Here is a 23043-nt window from a genome sequence, read left to right as displayed (position 1 = left end):
ACCCTCTATATGCTTCAGAGGATGGAGGAGCAGCAAAAGGCCATTCAAGCCTATACATCTGCCCACGATATAGGCAAAGGAGGGGGAATGCACCTGACTCAAGCGCAGTGGAGAATGATTTCAACGTTGTGCAAGGTTCTGCAACCCTTTGAACTTGCCACACGTGAAGTCAGTTCAGACACTGCAAGCCTGAGTCAGGTCATTCCCCTCATCAGGCTTTTGCAGAAGAAGCTGGAGACATTGAAGGAGGAGCTAAAATAGAGCGATTCCGCTAGGCATGTGGGACTTGTGGATGGAGCCCTTAATTCGCTTAACCAGGATTTACGGGTGGTCAATCTGTTGAAATCAGAGCACTACATTTTGGCCACCGTGCTCGATCCTAGATTTAAAACCTACGTTGTATCTCTCTTTCCAGCAGACACAAGTTTGCAGAGGTTCAAAGACCTGCTGGTGAGAAAATTGTCAAGTCAAGCGGAACGTGACCCGTCAACATCTCCTCCTTCACATTCTCCCGCAACTGGGGGTGCGAGGAAAAGGCTAAGAATTCCTAGCCCACCCGCTGGCAGTGATGCAGGGCAGTCTGGAGTGAGTGCCACTGCTGACATCTGGTCCGGACTGAAGGACCTGCCAATGATTACTAACATGTCGTCTACTGTCACTGCATATGATTCTCTCACCATGGAAAGAATGGTGGAGGATTATATGAGTGACCGCATCCAAGTAGGCATGTCAGACAGTCCGTACGTATACTGGCAGGAAAAAGAGGCAATTTGGAGGCTCTTGCACAAACTGGCTTTATTTTACCTAAGTTGCCCTCCCACAAGTGTGTACTCCGAAAGAGTGTTTAGTGCAGCCGCTCACCTTGTCAGCAATCGGCGTACGAGGTTACTTCCAGAAAATGTGGAGAAGATGATGTTCATCAAAATGAATTATAATCAATTCCTCCGTGGAGACATTCACCAGCAGCAATTGCCTCCAGAAAGTACACGGGGACCTGAGATGGTGGATTTCAGTGGGGACGAATTAATAATCTGTGAGGAGGGGGATGTACACTGTGAAAGGGGTCAGGAATCGGAGGATGATGATGAGGTGGACATCTTGCCTCTGTAGAGCCAGTTTGTGCAAGGAGAGATTGATTGCTTCTTTTTTGGTGGGGGCCCAAACCAACCAGTCATTTCAGTCACAGTCGTGTGGCAGACCCTGTCGCTGAAATGATGGGTTTGTTAAAGTGTGCATGTCCTGTTTATACAACATAAGGGTGGGTGGGAGGGCCCAAGGACAATTCCATCTTGCACCTCTTTTTTCTTTCATTTTCTTTACATCATGTGCTGTTTGGGGACAATTTTTTGGAAGTGCCATCCTGTCTTGATTGACACTGCAGTGCCACTCCTAGATGGGCCAGGTGTTTGTGTCGGCCACTTGTGTCTCTTAGCTTAGTCAAACAGCCACCTTGGTGCGCCTCTTTTTTTCTTTGCATCATGTGCTGTTTGGGGACAATTTTTTGAAAGTGCCATCCTGTCTTGATTGACACTGCAGTGCCACTCCTAGATGGGCCAGGTGTTTGTGTCGGCCACTTGTGTCGCTTAGCTTAGTCAAACAGCCACCTTGGTGCGCCTCTTTTTTTCTTTGCATCATGTGCTGTTTGGGGACAATTTTTTGGAAGTGCCATCCTGTCTTGATTGACACTGCAGTGCCACTCCTAGATGGGCCAGGTGTTTGTGTCGGCCACTTGTGTCGCTAAGCTTAGTCAAACAGCCACCTTGGTGCGCCTCTTTTTTTCTTTGCATCATGTGCTGTTTGGGGACAATTTTTTTGAAGTGCCATCCTGTCTTGATTGACACTGCAGTGCCACTCCTAGATGGGCCAGGTGTTTGTGTCGGCCACTTGTGTCGCTAAGCTTAGTCAACAGCCACCTTGGTGCGCCTCTTTTTTTTTTTGCATCATGTGCTGTTTGGGGACTATTTTTTAAATCTGCCATCCTGTCTGACACTGCAGTGCCACTCCTAGATGGGCCAGTTGTTTTTGTCAGCCACTTGGGTCGCTTAGCTTAGCCACACAGCTACCTCATTGCACCTCTTTTTTTCTTTGCATCATGTGCTGTTTGGGGACTATTTTTTAAATCGCCCATCCTGCCTGACACTGCAGTGCCACTCCTAGATGGGCCAGGTGTTTGTGTCGGCCACTTGTGTCGCTTAGCTTAGTCACACAGCCACCTTGGTGTGCCTCTTTTTTTCTTTGCATCATGTGCTGTTTGGGGAAAATTTTTTGGAAGTGCCATCCTGTCTTGATTGACACTGCAGTGCCACTCCTAGATGGGCCAGTTGTTTTTGTCAGCCACTTGGGTCGCTTAGCTTAGCCACACAGCTACCTCATTGCACCTCTTTTTTTCTTTGCATCATGTGCTGTTTGGGGACTATTTTTTAAATCGGCCATCCTGCCTGACACTGCAGTGCCACTCCTAGATGGGCCAGGTGTTTGTGTCGGCCACTTGTGTCGCTTAGCTTAGTCAAACAGCCACCTTGGTGCGCCTCTTTTTTTCTTTGCATCATTTGCTGTTTGGGGACAATTTTTTTGAAGTGCCATCCTGCCTGACACTGCAGTGCCACTCCTAGATGGGCCAGGTGTTTGTGTCGGCCACTTGTGTCGCTTAGCTTAGCCATCCAGCGACCTCGGTGCAAATTGTAGGACTAAAAATAATATTGTGAGGTGTGAGGTGTTCAGAATAGACTGGAAATAAGTGGAAATTATGGTAATTGAGGTTAATAATACTATGGGATCAAAATGACCCCCAAATTCTATGATTTAAGCTGTTTTTTAGGGTTTTTTGAAAAAAACACCCGAATCCAAAACACACCCGAATCCGACAAAAAAATTTTCAGGGAGGGTTTGCCAAAACGCGTCCGAATCCAAAACACGGCCGCGGAACCGAATCCAAAACCAAAACACAAAACCCGAAAAATTTCCGGTGCACATCACTAGTTTTGCAACAATGCAACTCAATGATTCACCCACTGCACATCAAGGCACTTGTTTACTCTAGGCAAAGTAATAGTCTCTTTATAAAGCATACAGTGCCAAACTGTTAATATCATATCAAAGTCCAATCTTTTACACTTCGGGGGAATTCAATTAGCAGTGATAAAGTGTTAAGTTAACACAAATTAATGCACATGTTGCCCGAAATTTCAGCTTATTGCCTGTATACACATTCCCATTTTTAGCGCAATCCAATTAGAAATGTGTGAAAACTGAATTTGCCTGATAATTCTTGCTGGTAAAACCAGTGGAAAGTCTAGGTGAAATTGCGGAAATCTGCCTCTATCACACAAAAAAGTCAAATTAATAAAGGATAGTAGTATAGAAGTATATTATTGGCTATAATAAAAGTATTTGGGGTTCTTAAAATGTGTCAAATGGCTGTTCTATGCATTATTCTAAAACAGTGAAACAAATGATAGAAAGCAAATGTTTTTCAGCAAAATATCTAAAAACCCATTTCCTGCACTTTCCATTTTTCTCAACCAAAAATGACATTATACCTGTAAGCCACATTAAGCTAATCAAACAATTCAAAGTGCCTATTTAGTCATTAAGGGGCGTCCAAGGAGTTCTGAACCAAGTCCTGACATTTTTACCTAAAAATAGGGATTTTCACCAACTTTTCACCTGCTCAAAGGTGGTTAAAAGAAATCCCTCTTAAGCCTATGGAAAATGATCACGGACAATTGAATAGCTGCATTGTTACGTGATAAAAGTCTGCTTTCAACGTGAAAACTGGTTATCGTAGCTCATTGAATTCCCCCTTAGACTTTTAATGCAACTCCTGTCAATTAATTAGCTATTTTTCTCCTAATTGTCTGTCCCAATTAATTACAACTGTGCATCTCTTAAATAAGTTATGGTAGTGAAGAGACACCAGGACTGTTTGCATTATACTGTATGCAGAAAAATGCACTTAAACACTCTGGCCCTCATTCCGAGTCGTTCGCTCTGTATTTTTCATCGCATCGCAGTGAAATTCCGCTTAGTACGCATGCGCAATAATCGCACTGCGACTGCGCCAAGTAATTTTACAATGGAGATAGTATTTTTACTCACGGCTTTTTCATCGCTCCGGCGATCGTAATGTGATTGACAGGAAATGGGTGTTACTGGGCGGAAACAGGCCGTTTTATGGGCGTGCGGGAAAAAACGCTACCGTTTCCGGAAAAAACGCAGGAGTGGCCGGGGAAACGGGGGAGTGTCTGGGCGAACGCTGGGTGTGTTTGTGACGTCAAACCAGGAACGACAAGCACTGAACTGATCGCAGATGCCGAGTAAGTCTGAAGCTACTCTGAAACTGCTAAGTAGTTTGTAATCGCAATATTGCGAATACATCGGTCGCAATTTTAAGAAGCTAAGATACACTCCCAGTAGGCGTAGGCTTAGCGTGAGCAACTCTGCTAAATTCGCCTTGCGAGCGATCAACTCGGAATGAGGGCCTCTGTTCTATATGTTTAACGGGATCTGTTTGGCACATCTGCAAGCACTCTCTGAGCAATATATTACACTTTTACACAGAAAATTGTTAACTGTAACAGAACAGTTCCCATGCACTAATAATAATCATCATAATAATAATAATAATAATAATAATATAAAAATAACGGGGAGACTGCAAGCCTCTGATATAGTGAAAACCAGCTGCTTAATTAGTATAATTACACAGATGTCTAAAATATGCTTTTGTATAAAACTGTAATATAAATTAACAAATTCCTTTTCGGTTTCTTGGTTTTTGTAGTATCTAAAAAAAAACATTTGTAGCTGGAGATTTGGTTCTGTAAACACCGAAGTTGTTAACAAATTGAAATAAAAAAATTCCAATGCACCTCTTTCTTGGTATCCCAAATACAGGGTTAACGAGGAGAGGTAACGAGAGGAAAAGATGTTAGCCTGGTGTTCCGCACACATCGTTATGTTGCTGGAATTAGCTCTGATCTATATAATACATTAAATTTTAGTGCTAGCCATTATTCACTCCTGTAATGCTGCGGTAACTATATATTCAATAGCTCTAATGATTAACGCAGAGGATAGAAATGTACCTGCTTCAAGATCCATTTATCTCTCCGGGTGAAATCTGCCCAAACAGAGAAAAAAGACCATGCGGAAAAGGGGCCCTTCCAGCTGTGGCTATTAATTAAAATAAAAAATAAGAACTCTAAGTGGCGTCTTAGACTGGATACCAATTCATGTAATTGAAGTCTTGGTCCTCTAGGGCTTTCTCAGATGTTCCATTTTTTTTGCATTTATTAGTGTCTGACCCTCTTTCCAAAGGAACACCTTCACATTTGTTTTCTAGTAATGCAGTCCGGTGGGAGATGGGACATAAGAGGGTATAAATAATCGGATTATTTTCTTTTTCCTGAAGAAGGATGGTCTGCTTAGGACATCTTAAGACCTGGTATTGAGTGGAGGAAGCAGATTTCCTGTGGGCTTTACATGCAGTGATGGATATGGTCAAGATCAATTCATGATGGGATGAGGTTAGATTATATTTAGACCTTATAATATATATGGTTTCTCTAGAGCAACTTATTTTTACTTGAAAAGGATAAGAGTTTTCATAGGTAAGCATATTACTTTATCAGAAACCTCAAAGTAGCTACTTGAAGGAGATTTGTATGGTTTGCTCTGCTTCTCAGTCTCCCTTTTCTACAGATGAAAAACTTAAGACAAGGGGGGTCATTCCGAGTTGATCGCTAGCTGCCGTTGTTCGCTGCGTAGCGACCAGTGAAAAAAATGGCTAATCTGTACATGCGTGTGCACCGCAATGCGCACGCGCATTGTACGGGTACGAAGTCCTTTGTGGTTTTGTACTGGTTCTAGCGACAATTCCAATCGCACAGCCAAACGCAAGGAGATTGACAGGAAGAGGGAGTTTATGGGTGGCAACTGACTGTTTTCTGGGAGTGTTTGGAAAAATGCAGGCGTGGCCGGGCGTTTGCTGGGCGGGTATCTGACGTCATTACCGTGTCATTTGACGCAGCAATCATCTAACAGAATAAGTAACTACAGGGCTGGTCTTGTTTTGCACAAAATGTGTTTGCAAGCACTCTGCTGCACAGGCGTTCGCACTCCTGCAAAGCGAAAATACACTCACCTGTGGGCAGCGACTATGTGTTTACACGGCTGCTAAAAACAGCTAGCGAGCGATCAACTCGGAATGACCCCCAAGAGCACAATGATACAATAACAGACGTGTGTGTGGGGTTCAAAACTGGTGTTAGACGATTACATAGCTTCTGCTAAAAAATATCCCATAAACAAATATATGCTACAGTACGTCATAGGCTATGTACTCACTTGAGTAACAGTTGCATTTTTAATGTATGTAAAAAAAGTGCTAAAAACGTGTACAGTATATCACATATTCTTACTAGTATTTGAAGCTCAGTGTGCAGTGTTTGCCCAAAGTTAAAAACAGTAAAAGAAATTGTGAGTTCATTTGCTAAACAGCAGGTTTTCAAACCCTCTGATTATCAACGTTTTTGTCAGCAGAATTTAAAATAGGCATATTATTACGTGCAAAAGCGAATGTGACAAAAACGCTGATAGCAGTGGCTTTGAAAAGTCCCCATTTAGTAAACAAACCCCTTGGACAGTGCAAGATAAACTGAAAAAACCAAAAACGTATTGCATGGGAATGCTTGTAAACAAATCAGTGGCTATTGTGTGACATTAGAAATATTTTCACAAAAAATGCTAGTAAAATACGTGAAACTAATACTACTGCATTTAATTGCTCAATGCAACTTTTTATTCTGCGTTCAGGGTTAATCTAATCATACTGTGTGTGATTTGGAAATAGTTTCACATCTAGATAACTTTTATCATTTATTAAATGCAGGCATGAGATGTAATATGTGAGATCATTGCGATTTTTTATTTATTTACCCCCTTTGACATTCCTTTCATCATTTAATTGTTTATCAAAGAACCATATATCAACTGTAGGATAAAAACATCTAGGGTTACTTCATAGTTTATACTAATCTACACCAGTTAGCGCAGTGTTTCTTTGCGTGAGATCAGTTTATGCCCGGCTGTAAATGTGGGCACATGCATATTCGGCTAAGCAGATCTGCGTGTTTTTGGCACTTTTGCCTTACTGTACTGGGATAGGCAGAATGGAGGAGAGAAGGATTGTTTTAACATAGGCTTAGTACAGTAAAGGTGTGTTTAAGTAAACATGAGAACTTGCAGACTGGGACACAGATACCTATACACCTGAGAAGTAAGTATTGTTTGTGGGTGGTCATAGACAGGTGGATAATGATTGTCGCTAGTACTAGTGAACAGTGATATTGGCTGTGTGAGAATGCATTGCTGATACTGTTTGGTGCTTTCAAACAACTGGTTGTTGTTTTTTTTCTCTAGCTGTCTAGATGTGGAGTTGTTTCTGTTGTATTAGTGAAGTATTTGAAGTTTTAGTGATAGGTAATAGTGAATTTGTATTTTGCAAATAAAACAAATGATTATCCACATGGGTGTAAATTCCATGAAAATGCATCTTATTTGCATCACTATGAAAATCAGACACACAATCAGACTTTGCTGATTAAAATGATACGAGACATATTCTATGTGCGACTGCGGCTGTATCTGCATACAAAGTTTTTTCCTGGAAAATCACTGTAACATAGCATTTTCTATACAGCTACAGCCATGAAATGCCCAAAGCTAGCAGGGTTGCATGGGAACTGCCAGCTCACTCACACAAGGCATCTCACAGTGCTTGGTGTATTGAAGCTAAATATGTGTGGACACATCTGTATGTAATGAAAGTAGATATTGCACACAGCGCCGTAACTACCTATGTGCCAGGTGTGCCTGGCACACAGCGCAGTTACACTGAGGGCGCACGGCAAGCGGCATGTAATGAGTCAAATTGACTCATTACATGCCGCCTCTGCTGGGTGCCGTGCGCCGCGCTGGAGGGAGAGCTTCGCCGGAGGCAGAGAAGGAGGAGGAGGGAGGGGGAATTGAGCCGCAGCAGCGCTATGTCATTGGTAGCGGCGCCGCTGCAGCACCCCCCTCTCCTTCTGTACTGGCTGCCCGGCGCTGCTGTGAATGCTGGGATGCGGTTCCCTCATCCCAGCATTCTCAGCAGCGGCCAGCCAATACGGAAGGAGAGGGGAGTGCTGCAGCAGCGCCGCTACCAAAGACATAGCGCTGCTGCGGCTCAAGTCCCCCTCCCTCCTCAACCTTCTCCACTGCGGCTGCACGGGTTCTCTGCCAGCACGAGGAGCCTGAGAGATGGTAAGTATATCTCTCTCTCTCTCTTTCTGTCTCTCTCTCTTTCTCTCTCTCTTTCTCTCTCCCCCTCTGTCTCTCTCTCTCTTTTTCTCTCTCTCTCTTTGGTGTCTGTCTGCCGCAATGTGTAAAAAGGGGGACTGGCTGCCGCAATGTGTAAAAAGGGGGACTGGCTGCCGTAATGTGTAAAAAGGGGGACGCTGTCTGCCATAATGTGTACAAAAAGGGGACGCTGTCTGCCGTAATGTGTAATAAGGGGGACGTTGTCTGCCGTAATGTGTAAAAAGGGGACGCTGTCTGCCGTAATGTGTAAAAAGGGGGACGCTGTCTGCCGTAATGTGTAAAAAGGGGGACGCTGTCTGCCGTAATGTGTAAAAAGGGGGACGTTGTCTGCCGTAATGTGTAAAAAGGGGGATGCTGTCTGCCGTAATGTGTAAAAAGGCACGCCTTCTGCCGTAATTTGTTAAAAAGGGCTCTACCCGGTGTAGTGGCTCTACTGTGCAGCGTAATTTGAATAATGGAGACTACTATGCACCGTAGTATGAATTGGCATTATTTTGTGGCCACGCCCCTTCCCCTTGAAGCCACGCCTCTCTATATTTTTGCACGCCTGCGGCGCGCACTGCTCCTATCTTGCGTGGGGGGGGCGCCAATGCCATTTCTTGCACACAGCGCCAAAATACTTAGTTACGGCACTGATTGCACAGTTCAGTGGCGTCACAGCAGGGGTCCGAGGGGTGACAACAAGTGCTGACCTCTCTTCAATGACAGGAGCAGGGTGCTGCACTGGGACATTACTTGCAGCACTCGTCTCTCGTCTCTCTGCAGGAGCCATCACTGCACTTGCACTGGTCCCAAGGGGGCAGCCTGCATCTAAGGGGCCCTAGGAGTAATGAAATGGGGGTCAGGGCCATGAGGCCACAACCCCTGACCGCAAGGCCATGCCCCTGTTTGCCGGTATGTGGCTTCGCCGCAAACTTAAAGTGCCCTCCAGCACCAGGTGTCAATGACGACTCTGGCACAGTTATCATAGTTGCAAGGGAATGCCCAGCTTAAATTTTCTGGGGCTTATTTATTAATTATTATATGCAGGAAATCACGGGTATTGGCGTAGTGTGGGGTTGGGGTACATACACGTAAAAAAGTATCTCCCAAATGTATATAGCTGGGGACCGCAGCAGATATTGTAGATATTTGCTATAGGCTTTCATTTTCGCACACAAAAGCTCCTCTCCCCATAGGTTTCCATGGGGGGTACTTTTTAACTGAATTTATCTAGCTTAGGCCATTTGAAGATGATGTTAACCCATTGTAGCCTATGGGCTACATATCATAAAAAGTATTGTGATAGTAATCTGTAGGATCCCTCCATGGAACTTCCCACTTGCGCATGCGTTGTCAGCAGGCTGCACCTGCACAGTAGTGCACACAACACCTGAAGTAGTAGAAAAGTGATTGCTAATGTGATCCCTCCTCTACTTACACATGGTAGGAACAGACTCCTTTCGGAGCTCCAGTCCCTTCGGATGTATTTTAATTAGAGATGTGCACTTGAAATTTTTCGGGTTTTGGTTTTGGGTTCGGTTCCGCGGCCGTGTTTTGGGTTCGACCGCATTTTGGCAAAACCTCACCGAATTTTTTTTGTCGGATTCGGGTGTGTTTTGGATTCGGGTGTTTTTTTCAAAAAACACTAAAAAACAGCTTAAATCATAGAATTTGGGGGTCATTTTGATCCCAAAGTATTATTAACCTCAAAAACCATAATTTCCACTCATTTTCAGTCTATTCTGAACACCTCACACCTCACAATATTATTTTTAGTCCTAAAATTTGCACCGAGGTCGCTGGATGACTAAGCTAAGCGACCCTAGTGGCCGACACAAACACCTGGCCCATCTAGGAGTGGCACTGCAGTGTCACGCAGGATGGCCCTTCCAAAAAACACTCCCCAAACAGCACATGACGCAAAGAAAAAAAGAGGCGCAATGAGGTAGCTGTGTGAGTAAGCTAAGCGACCCTAGTGGCCGACACAAACACCTGGCCCATCTAGGAGTGTCACTACAGTGTCACGCAGGATGGCCCTTCCAAAAAACACTCCCCAAACAGCACATGACGCAAAGAAAAAAAGAGGCGCAATGAGGTAGCTGTGTGAGTAAGATAAGCGACCCTAGTGGCCGACACAAACACCTGGCCCATCTAGGAGTGGCACTGCAGTGTCACGCAGGATGGCCCTTCCAAAAAACACTCCCCAAACAGCACATGACGCAAAGAAAAAAGAGGCGCAATGAGGTAGCTGTGTGAGTAAGATAAGCGACCCTAGTGGCCGACACAAACACCTGGCCCATCTAGGAGTGGCACTGCAGTGTCACGCAGGATGGCCCTTCAAAAAAACCCTCCCCAAACAGCACATGACGCAAAGAAAAATGAAAGAAAAAAGAGGTGCAAGATGGAATTGTCCTTGGGCCCTCCCACCCACCCTTATGTTGTATAAACAGGACATGCACACTTTAACCAACCCATCATTTCAGTGACAGGGTCTGCCACACGACTGTGACTGAAATGACGGGTTGGTTTGGACCCCCACCAAAAAAGAAGCAATTAATCTCTCCTTGCACAAACTGGCTCTACAGAGGCAAGATGTCCACCTCATCATCATCCTCCGATATATCACCGTGTACATCCCCCTCCTCACAGATTATCAATTCGTCCCCACTGGAATCCACCATCTCAGCTCCCTGTGTACTTTGTGGAGGCAATTGCTGCTGGTCAATGTCTCCACGGAGGAATTGATTATAATTCATTTTAATGAACATCATCTTCTCCACATTTTCTGGAAGTAACCTCGTACGCCGATTGCTGACAAGGTGAGCGGCTGCACTAAACACTCTTTCGGAGTACACACTTGTGGGAGGGCAACTTAGGTAGAATAAAGCCAGTTTGTGCAAGGGCCTCCAAATTGCCTCTTTTTCCTGCCAGTATAAGTACGGACTGTCTGACGTGCCTACTTGGATGCGGTCACTCATATAATCCTCCACCATTCTTTCAATGGGGAGAGAATCATATGCAGTGCCAGTAGACGACATGTTCGTATCCGTAATCGTTGGCAGGTCCTTCAGTCCGGACCAGATGTCAGCATCAGCAGTCGCTCCAGACTGGCCTGCATCACCGCCAGCGGGTGGGCTCGGAATTCTGAGCCTTTTCCTCGCACCCCCAGTTGCGGGAGAATGTGAAGGAGGAGATGTTGACAGGTCGCGTTCCGCTTGACTTGACAATTTTCTCACCAGCAGGTCTTTGAACCCCAGCAGACTTGTGTGTGCCGGAAAGAGAGATCCAAGGTAGGTTTTAAATCTAGGATCGAGCACGGTGGCCAAAATGTAGTGCTCTGATTTCAACAGATTGACCACCCGTGAATCCTTGTTAAGCGAATTAAGGGCTCCATCCACAAGTCCCACATGCCTAGCGGAATCGCTCTGTGTTTGCTCCTCCTTCAATGTCTCCAGCTTCTTCTGCAAAAGCCTGATGAGGGGAATGACCTGACTCAGGCTGGCAGTGTCTGAACTGACTTCACGTGTGGCAAGTTCAAAGGGCAGCAGAACCTTGCACAACGTTGAAATCATTCTCCACTGCGCTTGAGACAGGTGCATTCCACCTCCTATATCGTGCTCAATTGTATAGGCTTGAATGGCCTTTTGCTGCTCCTCCAACCTCTGAAGCATATATAGGGTTGAATTCCACCTCGTTACCACTTCTTGCTTCAGATGATGGCAGGGCAGGTTCAGGCGTTTTTGGTGGTGCTCCAGTCTTCTGTACGTGGTGCCTGTACGCCGAGAGTGTCCCGCAATTCTTCTGGCCACCAACAGCATCTCTTGCACGCCCCTCTCGTTTTTTAAATAATTCTGCACCACCAAATTCAAGGTATGTGCAAAACATGGGACGTGCTGGAATTTGCCCATATTTAATGCACACACAATATTGCTGGCGTTGTCCGATGCCACAAATCCACAGGAGAGTCCAATTGGGGTAAGCCATTCTGCGATGATCTTCCTCAGTTGCCGTAAGAGGTTTTTAGCTGTGTGCGTATTCTGGAAAGCGGTGATACAAAGCGTAGCCTGCCTAGGAAAGAGTTGGCGTTTGCGAGATGCTGCTACTGGTGCCGCCGCTGCTGTTCTTGCGGCGGGAGTCCATACATCTACCCAGTGGGCTGTCACAGTCATATAGTCCTGAGCCTTCCCTGCTCCACTTGTCCACATGTCCGTGGTTAAGTGGACAATGGGTACAACTGCATTTTTTAGGACACTGGTGAGTCTTTTTCTGAGGTCTGTGTACATTTTCGGTATCGCCTGCCTAGAGAAATGGAACCTAGATGGTATTTGGTACCGGGGACACAGTACCTCCAACAAGTCTCTAGTTGCCTCTGCAGTAATGATGGATACCGGAACCACGTTTCTCACCGCCCAGGATGCCAAGGCCTCAGTTATCCGCTTTGCAGCAGGATGACTGCTGTGATATTTCATCTTCCTCGCAAAGGACTGTTGGACAGTCAATTGCTTGGTGGAAGTAGTAAAAGTGGTCTTACGAGTACGACTTCCCCTCTGGGATGACCATCGACTCCCAGCAGCAACAACAGCAGCGCCAGCAGCAGTAGGCGTTACACGCAAGGATGCATCGGAGGAATCCCAGGCAGGAGAGGACTCGTCATAATTGCCAGTGACATGGCCTGCAGGACTATTGGCATTCCTGGGGAAGGAGGAAATTGACACTGAGGGAGTTGGTGGGGTGGTTTGCGTGAGCTTGGTTACAAGAGGAAGGGATTTACTGGTCAGTGGACTGCTTTCGCTGTCGCCCAAAGTTTTTGAACTTGTCACTGACTTATGATGAATGCGCTGCAGGTGACGTTTAAGGGAGGATGTTCCGAGGTGGTTAACGTCCTTACCCCTACTTATTACAGCTTGACAAAGGCAACACACGGCTTGACAAATGTTGTCTGCATTTCTGTTGAAATACTTCCACACCGAAGAGCTGATTTTTTTGGTATTTTCACCAGGCATGTCAATGGCCCTATTCCTCCCACGGACAACAGGTGTCTCCCCGGGTGCCTGACTTAAACAAACCACCTCACCATCAGAATCCTCCTGGTCAATTTCCTCCCCAGCGCCAGCAACACCCTTATCCTCCTCATCCTGGTGTACTTCAACACTGACATCTTCAATCTGACTATCAGGAACTGGACTGCGGTTGCTCCTTCCAGCACTTGCAGGGGGCGTGCAAATGGTGGAAGGCGCATGCTCTTCACGTCCAGTGTTGGGAAGGTCAGGCATCGCAACCGACACAATTGGACTCTCCTTGTGGATTTGTGATTTCGAAGAACGCACAGTTCTTTGCTGTGCTTTTGCCAGCTTGAGTCTTTTCATTTTTCTAGCGAGAGGCTGAGTGCTTCCATCCTCATGTGAAGCTGAACCACTAGCCATGAACATAGGCCAGGGCCTCAGCCGTTCCTTGCCACTCCGTTTGGTAAATGGCATATTGGCAAGTTTACGCTTCTCCACCGACAATTTTATTTTAGATTTTTGAGTCCTTTTTTTACTGATATTTGGTGTTTTGGATTTTACATGCTCTGTACTATGACATTGGGCATCGGCCTTGGCAGACGACGTTGCTGGCATTTCATCGTCTCGGCCATGACTAGTGGCAGCAGCTTCAGCACGAGGTGGAAGTCGATCTTGATCTTTCCCTATTTTTGGAACCTCAACATTTTTGTTCTCCATATTTTAATAGGCACAACTAAAAGGCACCTCAGGTAAACAATGGAGATGGATGGATACTAGTATACTTATGGATTGACGAGCGACTGCCGACACAGAGGTAGCTACAGCCGTGGACTACCGTACTGCGTCTGCTGCTAATATAGACTGGATGATAATGATATAAAAAATATATATATATATCACTACTGCAGCCGGACAGGTATATATTATATAATGACGGACCTGCTGGACACTGTCAGCTCAGCACTGCAGACTCCTAAAGTAAGCTACTAGTAGTATCAAGAAGATAGAAAAAAAAAAACACCACAGGTTGGTGGTATACAATTATGGATGGACTAGCGACTGCCGACACAGAGGTAGCTACAGCTGTGGACTACCGTACTGCGTCTGCTGCTAATATAGACTGGATGATAATGATATAAAAAATATATATATATATCACTACTGCAGCCGGACAGGTATATATTATATAATGACGGACCTGCTGGACACTGTCAGCTCAGCACTGCAGACTCCTAAAGTAAGCTACTAGTATCAAGAAGATAGAAAAACAAAAAAACACCACGGGTAGGTGGTATACAATTATGGATGGACGAGCGACTGCCGACACAGAGGTAGCTACAGCCGTGGACTACCGTACTGCGTCTGCTGCTAATATAGACTGGATGATAATGATATAAAAATATATATATATATCACTACTGCAGCCGGACAGGTATATATTATATAATGACGGACCTGCTGGACACTGTCAGCTCAGCACTGCAGACTCCTAAAGTAAGCTACTAGTATCAAGAAGATGGAAAAAAAAAAACACCACAGGTAGGTGGTATACAATTATAAATGGACGAGCGACTGCCGACACAGAGGTAGCTACAGCCGTGGACTACCGTACTGTGTCTGCTGCTAATATAGACTGGATGATAATGATATAAAATATATATATATATATATCACTACTGCAGCAGGACAGGTATATATTATATAATGACGGACCTGCTGGACACTGTCAGCTCAGCACTGCAGACTCCTAAAGTAAGCTACTAGTAGTATCAAGAAGATAGAAAAAAAAAACACCACAGGTAGGTGGTATACAATTATGGATGGACTAGCGACTGCCGACACAGAGGTAGCTACAGCCGTGGACTACCGTACTGCGTCTGCTGCTAATATAGACTGGATGATAATGATATAAAAAATATATATATATATATATCACTACTGCAGCCGGACAGGTATATATTATATAATGACGGACCTGCTGGACACTGTCAGCTCAGCACTGCAGACTCCTAAAGTAAGCTACTAGTATCAAGAAGATAGAAAAAAAAAAAAACACCACGGGTAGGTGGTATACAATTATGGATGGACGAGCGACTGCCGACACAGAGGTAGCTACAGCCGTGGACTACCGTACTGCGTCTGCTGCTAATATAGACTGGATGATAATGATATAAAAAATATATATATCACTACTGCAGCCGGACAGGTATATATTATATAATGACGGACCTGCTGGACACTGTCAGCAGAATGCGTTTATAGAATAAAAACACCACACGACGAGTGTTTAACTTTTTCAGGCAGACAATCACAATATACTGGTGGTCAGTGGTCACTGGTCAGTCACACTGGCACTGGCAGTGGCACTCTGGCAGCAAAAGTGTGCACTGTTAAAATATGTACTCCTGCTATAACTGCTCCCCAGTCTCCCCCACAATTAAGCGGTGTGAGCAGTGAGCACTCAGCACAGTCAGATATACAGTATTACATAGATGATGCAGCACACTGAGGGCACACTGAGGCTGAGCACAGATATGGTATGTGACTGTGTCACACTGTGTATCGTTTTTTTTCAGGCAGAGAACGGATTAATTAAACTGGTGGTCACTGGTCACACTATCAGCAAGTAGTACTCCGTCCTAATATGCTCCCCAAAATTAGTAAATCAAGTGTCTCTACTCTCTACTACTCTCTAGTCTACTCTAAACGGAGAGGACGCCAGCCACGTCCTCTCCCTATCAATCTCAATGCACGTGTGAAAATGGCGGCGACGCGCGGCTCCTTATATAGAATCCGAGTCTCGCGATAGAATACGAGCCTCGCGAGAATCCGACAGCGGGATGATGACGTTCGGACACGCTCGGGTTAGCCGAGCAAGGCGGGAAGATCCGAGTCTGCCTCGGACCCGTGTAAAAAGGCTGAAGTTCGGGGGGGTTCGGTTTCCGAGAAACCGAACCCGCTCATCTCTAACCCGAATCTGACCAAAAATTTTCAGGGAGGTTTTGCCAAAACGTGTCCGAATCCGAAACACGGCCGCGGAACCGAATCCAAAACCAAACCACAAAACTCGAAAAATGTCGGGTGCACATCACTAGTATTTACCCTGCACAGCAATAAAATAACCCACCCAAATCTAACTCTTTCTGCACATGTTATATCTGCCTCCTCTGCAGTGCACATGGGCCCTCATTCCGAGTTGTTCGCTCGGTATTTTTCATCGCATCGCAGTGAAAATCCGCCTAGTACGCATGCGCAATGTTCGCACTGCGACTGCGCCAAGTAACTTTACTATGAAGAAAGTATTTTTACTCACGGCTTTTTCTTCGCTCCGGCGATCGTAATGTGATTGACAGGAAATGGGTGTTACTGGGCGGAAACACGGCGTTTCAGGGGCGTGTGGCTGAAAACGCTACCGTTTCCGGGAAAAACGCAGGAGTGGCCGGAGAAACGGTGGGAGTGCCTGGGCGAACGCTGGGTGTGTTTGTGACGTCAACCAGGAACGACAAGCACTGAAATGATCGCACAGGCAGAGTAAGTCTGGAGCTACTCTGAAACTGCTAAGTAGTTAGTAATCGCATTATTGCGAATACATCGGTCGCAATTTTAAGAAGCTAAGATTCACTCCCAGTAGGCGGCGGCTTAGCGTGTGTAACTCTGCTAAATTCGCCTTGCGACCGATCAACTCGGAATGAGGGCCCTGGTTTTGCCAAACTGCTAACAAAAATCCTGCTGCGATCAACTTGGAATTACCCCCATCATGCAAAGAAGTAAAAGAGGTGCAGTGAGGTAGCTGTATGACTAAGCTAAGTGACACAAGTGTGCGGCACAAACACCTGTCCCATCTAGGAGAGGCACTGCAGTGGCAGACAGGATGACACTTTAAAAAAACTAGTCGCCAAACAGCACATCACGCAAAGAAGTAAAAGAGGTGCAATGAGATACCTGTATGACTAAGCTAAGTGACACAAGTGTGCGGCATAATCACCTGACCCATCTAGGAGCGGCATTGCAGTGGCAGACAGGATGACACTTTAAAAAAGCTAGGCCACAAACAGCACATCATGCAAAGAAGTAAAAGCAGTGCAGTTAGTTAGCTGTATAACTAAGCTAAGCGACACAAGTGTGCGGCACAAATACCTGGCCCATCTAGGAGTGGCACTGCAGTCCTACTGCACTAATGGCGGATACCGGATGCACGTCGAACATCAACATAGCTGTCAAGGCCTCAGTTATCCACTTTGCAAATAGATGATTGCTGTCATATTTCATCTTCCTCGCAAAGTACTGTTGCACAGTCATTTGCTTAGTTGAAGTAGTACAAGTGGTCTTCCGACTTGCCCTCTGGGATGACGATCAACTCCCAGCAGAAACAACAGCAGCGACAGCAGTTGGAGGAAGTGGGTCTTGATCTTTCCCTATTTTATCCTGCAAATTTTTGTTCTCCATTATTTTTCTGGAGTTATAAAAAAAATGCAGCAAAGGAGAGCATACCTCATCACCACACAGGGCAAACCCTGTAAAAATTATTTGGATTATTATTAATAACAACTTTATTTGGAGTAAATAATATACAGCACAGGACAGCATCACTGAACTTATATAGCAGCACCAATGGACTGGACTTATACAGCAGTACCACTGGACTGGACTTATACGGCAGTATCAATGGACTGGATTTATACGGCAGTCTCACTGGATTTATACGGCAGCACCACTGGACTGGATTTATATGGCAGTATCACTGGACTTATACAGCAGTACCACTGGACATATACGGCAATATCACTGTAATTATATGGCAGTACCACTGGACATATACGGTAGTACCACTGGATTTATACGGCAGTACCACTGGACATATACGGCAGTATCACTGGACATATTGGCAGTACCACTGGACTGGATTTATACGGCAGTACCACTGGATTTATATGGCAGTACCACTGGACATATATGGCAGAATCACTGGACTTATATGGCAGTACCACTGGTCTGTATGTATAGGGCAGTACCACTGGACATATACGGTAGTATCACTGGACTTATACGGCAGTATCACTGGACTAGATTTATACGGCAGTACCACTGGACATATATGGCAGTACCACTGGATTTATATGGCAGTACCACTGGACATATATGGCAGTATCACTGGACTAGATTTATATGGCAGTACCACTGGATTTATATGGCAGTACCACTGGAAATATATGACAGTATCACTGGACATATACGGCAGTACCAGTGTACTAGATTTATATGGCAGTACCACTGGATTTATATGGCAGTACCACTGGACATATGCGGCAGTATCACTGGACTTATACGGCAGTACCACTGGTCTGTATTTATATGGCAGTAGCACTGGACATATACGGCAGTACCACTGGATTTATAAGGCAGTACCACTGGACATATATGGCAGTATCACTGGACATATACGGCAGTACCACTGGACTAGATTTATATGGCAGTACCACTGGACTTATATGACAGTACCACTGGACATATACGGCAGTATCACTGGATATATACGGCAGTACCACTAGACTGGATTTATACAGCAGTACCACTGGACAAATATGGAAGTATCACTGGACTTACATGGCAGTATCACTGGACTGGATTTATATGACAGTACCACTGGATTTATACAGCAGTACCACTGGACATAGACGGTAGTATCACTGGAATTATATGGCAGTACCACTGGACATATACAGCAGTATCACTGGACATATATGGCAGTAACACTGGACTGGATTTATATGGCAGCACCACTGGATTTATACGGCAGTACCACTGGACATATATGGCAGTATCACTGGACTTATACGGCAGTACCACTGGTCTGTATGTATAGGGCAGTACCACTGGACATATACGGTAGTATCACTGGACTTATATGGCAGTATCACTGGACTAGATTTATACGGCAGTACCACTGGACATATATGGCAGTACCACTGGATTTATATGGCAGTACCACTGGACATATATGGCAGTATCACTGGACATATACGGCAGTACCACTGGACTAGATTTATATGGCAGTACCACTGGATTTATATGGCAGTACCACTGGAAATATACGACAGTATCACTGGACATATACGGCAGTACCACTGGACTAGATTTATATGGCAGTACCACTGGATTTATATGGCAGTACCACTGGACATATGCGGCAGTATCACTGGACTTATACGGCAGCACCACTGGTCTGTATTATATGGCAGTACCACTGGACATATACGGCAGTACCACTGGATTTATAAGGCAGTACCACTGGACATATATGGCAGTATCACTGGACATAGACGGCAGTACCACTGGACTGGATTGATATGGCAGTACCACTGGACATATACGGCAGTATCACTGGATATATACGCAGATCCACTAGACTGGAATTAATACAGCAGTACCACTGGACAAAAATGGAAGTATCACTGGACTTACATGGCAGTATCACTGGACTGGATTTATATGGCAGTACCACTGGATTTATACGGCAGTACCACTGGACATATACGGCAGTATCACTGGAATTATACGGCAGTACCACTGGACATATACGGCAGTACCACTGGAGTGGATTATACGGCAGTACCACTGGATTTATACGGCAGCATCACTGGACATTTGGCAGTATCACTGGACTTATATGGCAGTACCACTGGATTGGATTTATACAACAGTATCACTGGACTTATACGGCAGTATCACTGGATATATACGGCAGTGTCACTGGACATATACGGCAGTACCATTGGACTTATACAGCAGCACAGGGACACCACCACTGGATTAATGCAGGACAACACAGCACCACTGCATTGGACTGGACTTATACAGCAGTACTGGACATATGGCAGCAGAGGACACCATTACTGTGACTGGACTGATGCAGCACAAGACACTACCACTGTACTGATGCAGGACAACACAGCAACACTGCACTGGACTTATACAGCTACATTATTTTTTTTTAAAACATAAAAACAGCTAAAATCACAGAATTTGGGGGTAATTTTGCTCCTACTGTATTATTAACCTCAATAACATTCATTTCCACTCATTTCCAGTCTATTCTGAACACCTCACACCTCACAATATTGTTTTTAAGCCTAAAAATTGCACCAAGGTGGCTTTGTGACTAAGCTAAGCGACACAAGTGTGCGGCACAAACATCTGGACCATCTAGGAGTGCACTACAGTTGCAAACAAGATGGCACTATTCAAAAACTAGTCCCCAAACAGCACATGATGCAAAGAAGAAAAAGAGGTGCAATTAGGTAGCTGTATGGCCAAGCTAAGCGACACAAGTGTGCGGCAAAAACACCTGGCCCATCCAGGAATGGCATTGCAGTGTCAGACAGGATGGCAGATTTAACAAATAGGCCCCAAACAGCACATGTTGCAAAGAAGAAAAAGAGGCGCAATGAGGTAGCTGTATGACTAAGCTAAGCGACACAAGTGTGCGGCACAAACACCTGGCCCATCTAGGAGTGGCACTGCAGTGTCAGATAGGATGGCACTTAAAAAAACTAGTCCCCAAACAGCACATGATGCAAAGAAGAAAAAGAGGTGCAAGATGGAATTGTCCTTGTGCCCTCCCTACCACCCTTATTTTGTATAAACAGGACATGCACACTTTAACAAACCAATTATTTCAGCGACAGGGTCTGCCACACGACTGTGGCTGAAGTAACTGGTTTGTTTGGGCCCCCACCAAAAAAGAAGCAATCAATCTCTCCTTGCACAAACTGGCTCTACAGAGGCAAGATGTCGACCTCATCATCATCCTCCGATTCCTCACCCCTTTCACCATGTACATTCTCCTCACTGAGTATTAATTCGTCCCCACTGGAATCCACCATCACAGGTCCCTGTGTACATTCTGGAGGCAATTGCTGGTAAAGGTCTTCCTGGAGGAATTTCTAATTCATTTTGATGAACATCATCTTCTCCACATTTATTGGATGTAACCTCCTATGCCGATTGCTGACAAGGTTACCGGCTGCACTAAACACTCTTTCGGAGTACACACTGGAGGGGGGGCAACTTAGGTAAAATAAAGCCAGTTTGTGCAAGGGCCTCCAAATTCCCTATTTTCTGCCAGTATACATACGGACTGTCTGACATGCCTACTTGGATGCTGTCACTCATATAATCCTCCACCATTCTTTCAATGGTGACAGAATCATATGCAGTGACAGTAGACGACATGTCAGTAATCGTTGGCAGGTCCTTCAGTCCAGACCAGATGTCAGCACTCGCTCCTAACTGCCCTGCATCACCGCCAGTGGGTGGGCTAGGAAATGTTATCCTTTTCCTTGCAGCCCCAGTGGCGGGAGAAATTGAAGGAGGAGCTGTTGACGGGTCACGTTCCGCTTGAGTTAACAATTTACTAACCAGCAGGTCTTTGCACCTCTGCACACTTGTATCTGCTGGAAAGAGAGATGCAACGTAGGCTTTAAACCTAGGATCGAGCACGGTGGCCAAAATGTAGTGCTCTGATTTTAACAGATTGACCACCCTTGAATCCTGGCAAAGCGAATGAAGGGCTCCATCAACAAGTCCCACATACCTTGCGGAATCGCTCAGTTTTAGCTCCTCCTTCAATTTATCCAGCTGCTTCTGCAAAATCCTGATGAGGGGAATGACCTGACTCAAGCTGGCAGTGTCTGAACTGACTTCACGTGTGGCAAGTTCGAAGGGTTGGGGAACCTTGTACAAGACGGAAATCATTCTCCACTGCGCAGGTGCATTACCCCTCCTTTGCCTATATCATAGATGGATGTATAGGCTTGAATGGTCTTTTGCTGCTCCTCCATCCTCTGAAGCATATAGAGTGTTGAATTCCACCTCGTTATCACCTCTTGCTTCAGTTGATGGCAGGGCAGGTTCAGGAGTGTTTGCTGGCGCTCCATTCTTTGGCACGCAGTGGCAGAATGCCGAAAGTGTCCCGCAATTCTTCGGGCCACCGACAGCATTTCCTGCATGCCCCTATCATTTTTCAAAAAATTCTGCACCACCAAATGAATTGTATGTGCAAAACATGGGAGTGCTGGAATTTTCCCAGATGTAATGCATGCACAATATTGGTGGCATTGTCCGATATCACAAATCCCCAGGAGAGTCCAATTGGGGTAAGCCATTGTGCGATGATGTTCCTCAGTTTTCGTAAGAGGTTGTCAGATGTGTTCCTCTTATGGAAAGCGGTGATACATAGCGTAGCCTCAATAGGAACGAGTTGGCGTTTGCCAGATGCTGCTACTAGTGCCAGGGGCAAACGCAGGATTTCTAGGGGGGAGTTTCCATGTATATATAAACTGCAAACAACGATCTGTGTATATATATATATATATATATATATATTGGCAATAGCATATGAGACTGCTGGATTTGATTTTTCATTTTATTAATGTCTTGTGTATTATTTATATTGTGATTTTATCTGAGCACAGACACCCCCTCCCCCAGCACTCCCAACTCCACAATCAGAAGTCACATGCAGTACAATCCCCCCTCCCTCCTCCATAGACAGAAAGCACGGGCACCGGCAGCATAATCCCCCCCTCCCTCCTCCATAGACAGAAACACAGGCAGCATCATTGACTCGGCCAGCATAATTAAAGACTATCGGTGCCCGCCCAGCGACCCTCAGCACTTGTGAAACAGACCTTGCTGC

This window comes from Pseudophryne corroboree, chromosome 2, assembly GCF_028390025.1.
Source record: "Pseudophryne corroboree isolate aPseCor3 chromosome 2, aPseCor3.hap2, whole genome shotgun sequence".
NCBI lineage: Eukaryota > Metazoa > Chordata > Amphibia > Anura > Myobatrachidae > Pseudophryne > Pseudophryne corroboree.
The sequence above is the reverse complement of the archived record's forward strand: the minus strand, read 5'-3'. Positions refer to the sequence as shown.